Below are 13916 nucleotides of genomic sequence, written 5' to 3' on the forward strand. Positions count from 1 at the left end.
TAAATTTCACATCTTGTCTGAGGTATGGTACAATACAACAGAGTTCCAGACATACACTGTACCGCACATGTACGAAGCAGACCCTAAAACCTAGCGTACGGGTAAACAGAGAGAAGGGTGCCCGGAGGCGACGCATTACGTTCTGCTGTTAATGGGAGACTGCCGATGACGCGTGAGATTGCTGTAGATTATCCGCCAGGTGCTCTCATGTTAACAATGCACGTGCGTGTGAGCGGTTGTTGATAGCGATACAACAGGAGCCATCAGCGAAGCTGTCAGCCAGCGGACAGCTGAAAGGCGGGTCTGTTGGGAGCAGGCGGGTTAATCGAGGCTTACCAAAGATATCTGGCAGATGTGAGCGCAAGCGCAACATATCCTACCGCTGATACAGTGATTAATTTAGGTATGATTAGCGACCCCCGCCCCGGCTTCGCACAGGCCGAGTGACTTATATTGCGTAACAGTGATAAATTATACACACAAATCTTCCCCGTGAATGTCTCTCTATCAGTGAAAACCGTATCAAAATCTCTATAGTAGTTTCTGAGGTTAACCCCCTCAAATACGGACAGAAAAACCCGGATGAGGACTTGTGTTCACCACAGTTCGTCCACTTTGCACAGAATATTTATAAATTATAAACGCAAAACTTTGTCGTGAATCAGTCTGTGTATTATTGAAAACCGTATGAAAATCTGTACAGTAATTCCTGATGGTATTGGGAACTTTAATTTAAAATATGTGTATGTGTAGATCAAGGTCGCCTTCATGACGGGTGCCGGCCGCGGTGGTCTAGCGGTTCTGGCGCTGCAGTCCGGAACCGCGGGACTGCTACGGTCGCAGGTTCGAATCCTGCCTCGGGCATGGGTGTGTGTGATGTCCTTAAGTTAGTTAGGTTTAAGTAGTTCTAAGTTCTAGGGGACTTATGACCTAAGATATTGAGTCCCATAGTGCTCAGAGCCATTTGAACCATTCATGACGGGTGGTAGGGACAGAGCAGAGAGTGACATTATACTGAGTGCACTATCCGAAAACTAACTCGAGCAATTACACTGAGAATCGACTCGTGGAGATAACATCATGGACCTGCTGATAACAAACAGACCCGAACGTTTGGACTCTGTAAGCGCAAACAGGGAATCAGTGATCATAATGCCGTTGCAGCATCCCTGAATATGGAAGTAAATAGGAATATAAAAAAGGGGAACAACAGAAGGCAGATGTCAGACTACCTAACATATCAAGACGAAAATTTCTGTTCCGACACTGACAATGTTGACTGTTAATGGAAAAAGTTCAAGGCAATCGTAAAATTCGTTTTAGACAGGTACATGCCGAGTAAAACTGTGAGGGACGGGAAAACCCACCGTGGTTCAACAACAAAGTTAGGAAACTACTGCGAAAGCAAAGAGAGCTTCACTGCAAGTTTAAACGCAGCCAAAACCTCTCAGACAAACAGAAGCTAAACGATGTCAAAGTTAGCGTAAGGAGGGCTATGCGTGAAGCGTTCAGTGAATTCGAAATTAAAATTCTATGTACCGACTTGACAGAAAATCCTAGGAAGTTCTGGTCTTACGTTAAATCATTAAGTGGATCAAAACAGAATATCCAGACACTCCGGGATGATAATGCCATTGAAACAGAGGATGACACGAGTAAAGCTGAAATACTAAACACCTTTTTCCAAGGCTGTTTTACATATGAAGACCGCACTGCAGTTCCTTCTCTAAATCCTCCCACGAACGGAAAAAATGGCTAACATCGGAATAAGTGTCCAAGGAATAGAAAAGCAACTGAAATCACTCAACACCCGAAAGTCCACTGGATCTGACGGAATACCAATTCGATTCTACACAGACAACGCGAAAGAAATTGCACCCTTCTAACAGCCGTGTACCGCAAGTCTCTATAGGAACGGAAGGTTCCAAATGATTGGAAAGAGCACAGGTAGTTCCAGTTTTCAAGAAGTGTCGTCGAGCACATGCGCAAAACTATAGGCCCATATCTCTGACATCGATCTGTTGTAGAATCTTAGAAAATGGTTTTTGCTCGTGTATCATGTGATTTCTGGAAACCCAGAATCTACTCTGTAAGAATCAACATGGATTCCGGAAACAGCGATCGTGTGAGACCCAACATTTGATTTGAAGTGGAATGGTCATATAAAATTAATTGTTGGTAAGGCTGGTGCCAGGTTGAGATTCATTGGGAGAGTCCTTGGAAAATGTAGTCCATCAACAAAGGAGGTGGCTTACAAAACACTCGTTCGACCTATACTTGAGTATTGCTCATCAGTGTGGGATCTGTACCAGTTCGGGTTGACAGAGGAGATAGAGAAGATCCAAAGAAGAGCGGCGCGTTTCGTCACAGGGTTACTTGGTAAGAGTGATAGCGTTACGGGGATGTTTAGCAAACTCAAGAGGCAGACTCTGCAAGAGAGGCGCTCTGCATCGCGGTGTAGCTTACTGTCCAGGTTTCGAGAGGGTGCGTTTCTTGATGAGGTATCGAATATATTGCTTCCCCCTACTTATACCTCCCGAGGAGATCACTAATGTATAGTTAGAGAGATTCGCGTGCGCACGGAGGCTTTCCGACAGTCATTCTTCCCGCGAACCATACGCGACTGGAACAGGAAATGGGGGTAATGACAGTGGCACACAAAGTGCCCTCCGCCACACACCGTTGGGTGGCTTGCGGAGTATAAATGTAGATGTAGATATGATAGTTTGTAGTGATAAGTTTCCACCCTACAGTATGTTTAATATTTAGGAAGATGAATGGCGACATGTAAATAGCCATAGAAAAGTTCCAGTTACGACACAGTTAAAAACCGATATATTACCGACTTTTAAGTCATTTCCTGATTTCCTGAAATTAAAACACCTGATTTCAGAAAAAAAAAATTCCTTTGTCCGAGAGCTAGTAGGAGGCGGGAGCGGGGGGGAGGGGGATGGCGGCCCCCATGGGTGCCCCTCTGGTATAGATAGATACATATACATTCGGATCATGATTTTCTGCTGTCTGGAGTTGCGGTGGATGTTTACTTTACCGCTTTTGCTGCCAGATACCACCTCTGTAGCTGACCAGGTACTGGCTCCCGCCAGTACTACGAAATATCAATCCAAAGGCCACTTAAATATGGAACAGGTATCAACAATTATCAAACACACCTGAGTCTATATATTAATAATAAAACTGTAAAACGGCCGTGTCTGTCTGTCTGAACACGCTAATCTCCAAAACTACTGCAAGAATTTTCATGTTGTTTTCACAAGTAACTTGAGCACAGTTTGGGACAACGTACAGGCATTATTGTATTAACATCGGGAACAGGAAAAAAATCATAATTTAAAGTTTCATCTAATATAATCTTGTCAGCTTAGTAGTTCAGATGTTCTATAATTACAGCGTGTAACAAAGCAGGTGGATTCTTTCCTGCCGTTACATTTTTTCCCCGGCAATTTTTATTCCTTTTTCTCCTTCGCAAATATCTTCAATAGTGTTATTTATATGACAATTGCACAGTATCTAAGAATCTCAAACATTGACACAGGCTTTTTCTTAACTAACTTTAGCATTTATTACATTCCATCGGTTATCAAGATTTAATCAACTAATTAGTTTGCCTCAAATCATGCGAATTACCGACACCATTAATTTCATATTTCGTTCTCATTGTCTCTCTGTAAACATATGCCCCATTACCGCCTTCCTCATAAAGCGCATCAAGTATATATTTTTTTTATTTATTTATGAATTTGGCCAGCTATGGACCGCATACAACTCAACACTTAATGTGTTTCTTTTCCTTCCTTTCTTCCCAGTACTTCTTCATTTTCTCTCCAACTGCTCGTCTCTGCTCTTCTGTCCACACTCTTTTGGTCGAGGTTTTGGCTCATCTTCTTCATAGTTTGCGTTTTATATCAGTAGCCTGAAGTGATTCCAGCCACGTATTATTTCTTCTGTAAGACCTATTTTGTTGGCATCTTTCTTTACTGCTTCTATCCATCCTACAGTTTTTTTTCCAGCTTACTAACGTAATTAAAAATCTTCTTTGTAATCCGTGTTTCTTCCATTCTTTTTAAATGTCCATAAAATTTTAGCCGTTTCTTCCTCATTGTATCTGTGATCATTTCTGTACTTTTGTATAAATCTTCATTTCTCCTTTTAATTCACATATTTTCAGGACCTAGAATTTTTCTTAGTACTTTTCTCTCTCTTTTCCAGTGCTCTTAATTCGCCTTTGTTATTCAATGTTAGGTACTCTGATCCATATGCTGCTTGGGTCCTAATAACTAAATTATAAGGTCTAATATATATATATATATATATATATATATATATATATATATATATCATCATCATCATCAGCCAATTCAATCATTAGATGATGTGGCCTCTTCGAGTCGTGGATTCAGGTAGGCTTTCAGCAGTCTTCTCCAAGTGGGACGGTCTTGGGCAGTTCTCTGCCAGGTGTTACCAGCGATCTTCTTGATGTCTTTGTCCCATCTGTCTGGTGGTCTTCCTCTAGGCCTCCGGTGCTCTCTCGGACTCCACTCCAGTACTAGCTTCGTCCACCTGTTGTCTTTTCTTCTTGCGACGTGGCCAGCCCACTGCCATTTCAAGGAACCTACTCTTTCTAAGATGTCATTAACCTTCGTCACAGACCGGATGTCATCTGCCCTTTTCCTGTCCTTTCTTGAATAGCCCAGCATTGATCTCTCCATGGCTCTCTGTGCTGTCCTAAGTTTCCCTTTTGTGAATGAGTTCAGTGTCCATGTCTCGCATCCGTACGTCATCACAGGAAGAATGCATTGATCAAATACTGCTTTCTTCAGAGTTACTGGCATTTTTGATCTGAATACTTTTGAATTCTTCCCAAATGCTTGCCAACCAAGCTTGATGCGTCGATAGATTTCTGGTCTTATGTCTCCCTTCATATTTATAATCTGGCCAAGGTAGACATATTCACTGACCTCTTCTAGTAGACTGTCCTTGACTTTCACATCTCCAGATGGGACCCATTTGTTGGATATTACTTTTGTTTTGGAAAGGTTCAAGTTCAAGCCAACCAGCTGACATTCCGATGCAAGATCTGTAACTAAGTTTTGGAGCTCTGCGAAGTCTTTGGCCAGTAAGGCAATATCATCAGCAAATCTCAAGTTGGTAAGCCTTCTTCCATTAATTCTGATTCCCTTACCTTCCCAGCTCAGCTTTGACATAGCCATTTCCAATACAGCAGGGAACAGTTTTGGGGAGATGGGATCGCCTTGCTTGACACCCCTCATGATGCGGAATTCTTGAGTTGATTCGCCGATGTTAACATAAGCTGAAGAATTCTCGTAGATTTTCCTGAGCACTTCAATGTATGCTGCTCCCACTCCTTGCTCACTCAAAGCTTGGAGGACAGCTACATGGCTAACGGAGTCAAATGCCTTTTCAAAGTCAACAAAGGCGATGCAGAGAGGCAGTTGGTATTCATTCGCTCTGCTTATCACTTCACTAACGGTCAGAATGTGGTCAATAGTGCTAAAATTGCTTCGGAATCCAGCTTGTTCTATAGGTTGGGCTAAGTCTAGGGTGGAACTAATTCGATTTAACAAGATCTTTGTAAAAATTTTGTACAAAATTGAGAGCAAGCTGATAGGACGGTAGTTTTTAATATTGTGAATACTTCCTTTCTTGTGTATCAAAATAATCTTAGCCTTAGCCTTGTTCCACGATAGTGGGATTGAAGCATAGTGCAGGCAGGAAGTAAATACTTTTGCCAAGTGATTTGTTGTTACCTCTCCTGATATATATATATATATATATATATATATATATATATATATATATATATATATATACAGATAATGACGAACATATGTCATTAATTTTGCGCTCATTTAATTCCAAAATAATTAGCATTTTAAACTAAAAACTTGTTACTGAAGTAGAATTCCATATCTTGGCCAACTAGACATCGTAATTCAATAGCAATTATTGCTGTATCAAAATGTTCACATTCAGAAGCTCCTTCCTTCACTACTGAGTTAATCAGAAATGTAAACTTTTACCTCTAATTTGTAAAACTCCAGCAAAGAGCAATAATTCTAATTATTGCAGACATAAAAAGAACATTTCGGAAGTCATTTTAATTAGCTTGAGGGAAATTATGAAACGAGCAAGCTCTGTGTCCAGTAATGTACCGCAGACGAGATAGCACTAATTACAACTCGTACAATGTGCAACTTTTATCTAAATTACGCATCCAGGAGTTATCTACATGATTAAGGGACTGCTTTCTTGATCAATGCTGTGCACTTGCAGTTAATTTGATGAAATATGTAAGACTTCAGTAATAAGAAATGCCAACTGTGACAGTAGATTCCGACTATGACCTGCGTTATTTGCAAATGATACTTACTGTGTACTTCGTTTTCTTATTGAGATGACAGTTGTACTTTGAGAACTTTATTCAGTGCCTGTGTTAACCATTTACATTCCGCGTGATAATAATTGTGTTTAATTACTTCAACGTTACTTTACTGCGCTCGACAATCATGTTATAAGATATCAACCGAGATAGTACGTGGCTAACGAGTTATGTGTGCATAAATTATGTAAGGTGGTCATGTCATATTGATTTTTGTATGTCATCGATGTGGACGTCACAGAGACAGCAAGTTACGTTACTGTTAAACAGTCTTTGGTCTTGTCGTGCCACAGCTTTTTCTCTGCACAGTCAAATACATTCTTAGTTGAAGTGTGGCAGCTGATGGACGTATTTAGTAGGTATGTGTTGACTTTTGATTGTATTTGTTAAGTGGAGAAAGGACAGCAAGGATGAGTATTATGGTTACATTGAAAAATGAAAGAAATATAAATTTTGAATAATATCATTATTTTTTAATAAAAGAGGTATGAGATAAGACTGCAGCACTGCGCAGCTAGGAATGTTCATTGTCAGCTAGTTAAATTCCTCAGAGCTCAGAGAAAGATCACTCCACTCTCCAGAATCACGGATTTGCATATTAATTAATTAAGCTGTTTGATCTTTATAGAAATTGTCTGTGAACGTCATACCCTTATTATATTATTGTTCATTTTGTTAAGCTTAGTGTTGTTCAGATCAGTGATATGCGTAAAGATCACTATAATTATTACTCAGTCGCTTAGAACACATATTTCATTCTGAAATCGTTGTCTTGGAATATCATTTCATAGGAATACTTACTCTTCCCACTGCACTGTATATCATTACTCATTATCGCATGCAATAGTTCGAATATGTATTTGGAAACAGAAATCTAGTTTAGCCGCTGCCTTCTTGCTGTCTGCTGTTGTGCTTTTCAGAAATCTGCAATAATGTTGTCAAGACGCTAGGTAAGTGGAAATTTTAGTTAGGGCCAGATAACTATTTTACTTCCTTTGCGCATTTAACTCAAAGTCAATCTGCATTCAGGTCAGTTACAGCTCAATTCATATTAGATTCTGTAATGCTGGGCTAAATTACAGACAGAAACAAATACTGAGAGCAAATTACAATTATTATATATGAGATTTGATCTGGCCACTACAGTAGGTTATTTAGGACACAATTTTGTGAACCGCAAACTTGGTGTAGGCCTCATAATTTAAAAAAAGCCAACTTTAGACACCCATTTTGCAACAGAGTCTCTGGAGGCGCAGCTACCAGTGGCATATCTGCGCAGATAAATACAGTTATGTTAAATTTGGTGCCTCGATTGAGGATTGTACCGCCTAGGCGCTTGCGGTGAAATAGTAGACAGTGCCTGTGACGATCACAAGTGAGAAACAGGGGTCAGGGACAGTGGAAATACAGCTTTGTGTCGCACAGATGAACTGAAACTACGTGAGAACAGTGAATAAGACAGTGAACAGAAAATTAATTAGAACCGCGAAATTTTAATTGTTTGGAATTACACGCATAAGTGATGACAATACGGAGAAAAGTTTCACCAATGAGAAACGTAGTGCTGTGACCGTAACTGTGACAATAAGTGACTGGGACAATAAGAAGTGAGAGACAGAGAAAAGGGACAGTGTAAACACTGTTTTGTAAGGCATAAATGGGCTGTGTTGTTTTTCCCAGAAAACAAATAAATTGTGGGTTATCGGCTTGCTATTAGAATACTGCTACAGGATTAGAATTTCCCATAACAATAAAAGAGACTCACGGTCAGAGACAGTAGGAAAGAGGAGGTGGATGATGTGGGGGATTAGTAGAATGCAGGAAGGAGCAGATGGACAGAGAGAGTTGGAAGGACGGGATGGAGAGAGGCAGGATAGGGGTGGGTAGACAGAGAGAGAGGGCGGAGGAAGTAATGGATAGAGAGAGGGGGAGGAGGAGGAGATGGACAAAGAGCTGGTGAAGAGCAATGGGCAGAGAGAGGGGGCAGAAGTAGATGGATAGATAATGGGGTAGGAGTGGACAGACAGGGGGGAGGGCGGAGGACATGATGGACTAAGAGGGGGGAGGAAGAGAAGATGGGCAAAGACCGGTGGAGGAGGACGAAGAGAGAGGAGAAGAGAATATTATGACATATGTCCGAGTCCATACATATTTAACAATCGCAAAACATTGCTAGGCTCGCTACTATTCTATATGTACAAGAGCGAACGTTAAGGATGTAAGACCAAGAACAAAGTGTTCAGATTAAAAACTGTGAGACGGGGGTGGTGTCTTTCAGTCTATAAATCGAATAAGCGATGATGGAAAAAAATTAAGGTCCAAGAGAGGGATTAAAAATTCAGGCTGACAGGATATCAATGCTAAGGTTTCCTTATGGCGTTGCTATCCTCAGTGAATGTAAATAAGTATTACAGGTCCCGCTGAATGATACCAACAGTCTAACAAGTACAGAATACGGACTGAGAGTAAATCGGAAAAAGGCAAAAGGTACTAAGAAGTAGTAGAAATGAGAAAAGCGAGAAACCGGTAGTCACAAACTAAAAAGTTCAGAAATTCTGCTAAATAACCCACGACGAACGAAGGAAGGACATAAGAAGAGGACCTGCACAGCCAACGAGGACGTTCATGACCACAGGAAGTTCAGTGATGTCAAATATACCTGTAGGTCTTAATTGAGGAAGAAATTTCTGAGAATGTATGTTTGGATCGCAACATTCTATGGTAGTGAATCATAGACGGTGGGAAAACTGGAACAGAGAAGAATTTAAGCGTCCGAGATATGATGCTACAGAATAATGTATAACATCAGGTGGACTGATAAGAAGTGAACAAGCTCTCCGAAGAATCGGCGAAGAAAAGAACATACGGAAAACACTGACAAGAAGAACGGACAGGATTATAGGAAATGTGTTACGGCATCAGGCACTAACCTCCGTGGAGCTAGAGGCAAGACAGAGGTTTGAACACATCTGGCAAATAACTGAGGACGTAAGGTGCAAGTACTACCCTGAAATGGAGAGAAATTTGTAGCGGGACAAATCAAACCAATCAGACTGATGTCTCAGATAAAAAAGAGTGTCGATGATACCCCACCCCAGAGTTGCAGGTGCTTGCATGTACTACAGAGAGTGCTTGCTACTAAATTACTTGTTGACTATACTGAATTTATCCGTGATGTTCCCTGCTTTAGAATCGCACGAAATTCGGTCTTCATCCAGCGTAACAAGGCTACATAATAATTTTCTGAGTATCAAACCGCGTCATAATTTTAAAAAAATCTATCCTCGACAAACCAACATTTTGGCCACGGTTGTGGGGCTAAAGCATACCAGTAGACCCAGAAGAGGGCCACTGCAACAATAGGCTAAACATTTGTTTGTGACGTGGTACGATACTAAGAATACTATTATGTCAACTCATACAGTGTAAGCTTTCACGGCTAGTCCTGACATCACATAAAAGTTTCAGGCTAACAGGGCGTGGTCGATATACAGGATGGTCCATTGATAGTGATCGGGCCGAATATCTCACGAAATAAGCATCAAACGACAAAATTACAAAGAACGAAACTCGTCTAGCTTGAAGGGGGAAACCAGATGGCGCTAGGGTTGCGCTAAAGATCGATATCGTGTTGATGTATGGCTATTGTGATCAAAATGACCAACGGGCGTGTGATATGTATGCTGCTCGGTATCCTAGACGACATCATCCAAGTGTTCGGACCGTTAGCCGGATAGTTACGTTATTTAAGGAAACAGGAAGTGTTCAGCCACATGTGAAACGTTAACCACCACCTGCAACAAATGATGATGTCCCAGTAGGTGTTTTAGCTGCTGTCGCGGCTAATCCGTACATCAGTAGCAGACAAATTGAGCTAGAATAGGGTATTTCAAAAACGTCGGTGCTGAGAATGCTACATCAACATCGATTGCACCCGTACCATATTTCTATGCACCAGGAATTGCTTGGCGACGACATTGAACGTCGTGTACAGTTCTGCCACTGGGCACAAGAGAAATTACGGACGATGACAGATTTTGTGCACGCCTTCTATTTAGGGACGAAGCGTCATTCACCAACAGCGGTAACGTAAACCGGCACAATATGCACTATTGGGCAACGGAATTCCACGTTGGCTGCGACAAGTGGAACATCAGCGACCTTGGCGGGTTAATGTATGGCGCGGCATTACGGAAGGAAGGATAAGTGGCCCCCATTTTATCGATGGCAATCTAAATGGTGCAATGTATGCTGATTTCCTACGTAATATTCTACCGATGTTACTACAAGATGTTTCACTGCAGACAGAATGGCGATGTACTTCAAACGTGATGTATCTGAGGCACATAGCTCGCGTGCGGTTGAAGCGGTATTGAATAGCATATTTCATGACAGGTGGTTTGGTCGTCGAAGCACTATACCATGGCCCGCATGTTCATCGGATCTGCCGTCCCCGATTTCTTTCTGTGGGGAAAGTTGAAGGATGTTTGCTATCGTGATCCAACGACAACGCCAGACCACATGCGTCGGCGCATTGTCGATGCATGTGTGAACATTATGGAAGGCGAAGTACTCGCTATTGAGAGGAATGTCGTTACACGTATTGCCTAATGCACTGAGGTTGACGGATATAATTTCGAGCACTTATTGCATTAATGTGGTATTTACAGGCAACCACGCTGTAACAGCATGCGTGCTCAGAAATGATAAGTTCACAACGGTATATGTAACACATTGGAACAACCGAAATAAAATGTTCAAACGTACCTACGTTCTGTATTTTAATTTAAAAGAAACCTACATGTTACCAACTGTTCGCATAAAATTGCGAGCCATATGTTTGTGACTATTACAGCGCCATCTATCACAAAACGAAAAAAGTGGTCCAGGTAAAACATTCATATTTCTTTACTACACGAATATGCAATAAAAATGGGGGTTCCTATTTAAAAAAACGCAGTTGATATCCGTTTGACCTATGGCAGCGCCATCTAGTGGGCCAACCATAGCACCATCTGGTTTCCCCCTTCAAGCTAGACGAGTTTCGTTCTTTGTAGTTTTTTCGTTTGACGTTTATTTCGTGAGATATTTGGCCCGGTCACGATCAATGGACCACCCTGTATGAAACTTACTCCTAACGTTTCCTCTCCAACTGCGGGAGGCATCCTCAGAAGTAAAATGGCAAGCTCCAACCGGATCTCGAGGGAACGCTGAATATATGGACAGTGTAGAGGGCAAGGCGACATCCTTGTTAATTTTGATGTTGTGTCCTTGTTTAGGATGATGCCAGTAAACGAAGTTCTCATGTATAGCGGATACTTTTCAAAAAATGGTTCAAATGGCTCTGAGCACTATGGGACTCAACTGCTGTGGTCATAAGTCCCCTCGAACTTAGAACAACTTAAACCTAACTAACCTAAGGACATCACAAACATCCATGCCCGAGGCAGGATTCGAACCTGCGACCGTAGCGGTCGTGCGGTTCCAGACTGTAGCGCCTTTAACCGCTCGGCCACTTCGGCCGGCAGGATACTTTTCCAGCAGATATTGTTGAGTTACTCAGATACTGCCTCACGACGACCTACTTTCAGCATAATAATGATTTTTATGAACAGATTGACGGGGTGGCTATGGGCAGTCCTCTTAGTACGGTTGTGCCCAATTTGAGCCGGCCGAAGTGGCCGTGCGGTTCTAGGCGCTGCAGTCTGGAACCGCGAGACCGCTACGGTCGCAGGTTCGAATGCTGCCTCGGGCATGGATGTGTGTGATGTCCTTAGGTTAGTTGGGTTTGACTAGTTCTAGGGGACTAATGACCTCAGAAGTTGAGTCCCATAGTGTTCAGAGTCATTTGTGCCCAATATGTTTATGGCGAACATTGAACAACGGGCGTTGCAGACTGCCAGAAAAAGACCAACCAGGTGGTACCGCTACGTCGGTGATACCGTCGTAGCATAGATACCCGGTGCAGAATAAGTGGCTGCCTTCATGATACATCTCAACAGTATCAACCCAAAAATACATCTTACGATGGAAACGGAAAATAATGGTCACCTGAATTTCTTGGGCGTGTCCGTTATCAAGTTAGGGGACGGGACGTTGGGCTAGAGGGTATACAGAAAAGCCACGCATACTAACCGCTGCCTGCATAAAGATTCTAAGCACAATCCCAGACAAAAAAGAGTTGTGAATAAAACCTTAGTGGACAGGGAGCAAAAAATTTGTGAGCCTCCTTATTTAAAAGATGTTAACATTGCAACGCAAGAATGACGATCGATTGCCTTCAGTCGAGAATGTTGGCGCTACCACAGATAATCTTGTAGCCGGCGTCACGTGATGTACTTTGGTGCGTTCTACATAGCCCATATATTCGGCACTCTCTCGAGTTCTGGTTGCATTTCGCCATTTTACCTCTAAAGATGAATCCCGCAGTGGGAGAGGAAACGTTAGGAGGATTTCTACACTATGTGATTAAAAGTATCCGGACACCAGGTTGAAAATTACTTACAAGTTCGTAGTGCTCTCCATCGGTAATGCTGGAATACAATATGGCGTTGGCCCACCGTTAGCCTTGAGGAAAGGTTCCACTCTCGCAGGCATACGTTCAGTCAGGTGGTGGAAGGTTTCCTGGGGAATGGCAGCCCATTCTTCAAGCAGTGCTGCACTGAGGAGAGGTATCGATATCGGTCGGTGAGGCCTGGCACGAATTCGGCGTTTCAAAACAGCCCAGAGTAGTTCTATAGGATTCAGGTCAGGACTCTGTGCAGGCCAGTCCACTACAGGGATGTTATTGTCGTGTACCCACTCCGCCAGAGGCCATGCATTATGAACAGGTGCTCGATCGTGTTGAAAGATGCAGTCGCCATCCCCGAATTGCTCCTAAATAGTGGGAAGCAAGAAGGTGCTTAAAACAACAAATTGTCCCGTGCTGTGCTAGTGCCACGCAAACAACAACGTGTGCAAGCCCCCTCCATGAGAAACACGATCACACCATAACACCACGGCCTCCGAATTTTACTGTTGGCACTGCACACGCTGAAAGTAGTTCACCGTGCATTCGTCATACCCACACCCTGCCATCGGATCGCCACATTGTGTGCCGTGATTCGTCACTCCACACAACGTATTTCCACTGTTCAATCGTCCAATGTTTACACTCCTTACACCAAGGGAGGCGTCTTTTGGCATTTATCGGCGTGATGTGTGTGGCATATGAGCAGCCGCTCGACCATGAAATCCACGTTTTCTCTCCTCCCTCCTAAATGTCATACTATTTGCAGTGGATTCTGATGCAGTTTGGAATTCCTGTGTGATGGTCTGGATAGATGTCTGCCTATTACACATTACGACCTTCTTCAACTGTCGGCGGTCTCTGTCAGTCAACAGACGAGGTCGGCCTGTAGGCTTCTGTGTTGTACGTCTCCCTTCACGTTCAAAAATTCACTATCACATCGGAAACAGTGGACCTAGGGATGTTTAGGAGTGTGGATATCCTGCGTAA

The sequence above is a fragment of the Schistocerca cancellata genome, unplaced genomic scaffold, assembly GCF_023864275.1.
Source record: "Schistocerca cancellata isolate TAMUIC-IGC-003103 unplaced genomic scaffold, iqSchCanc2.1 HiC_scaffold_718, whole genome shotgun sequence".
In the NCBI taxonomy this organism is placed as follows: Eukaryota; Metazoa; Arthropoda; class Insecta; order Orthoptera; family Acrididae; genus Schistocerca; species Schistocerca cancellata.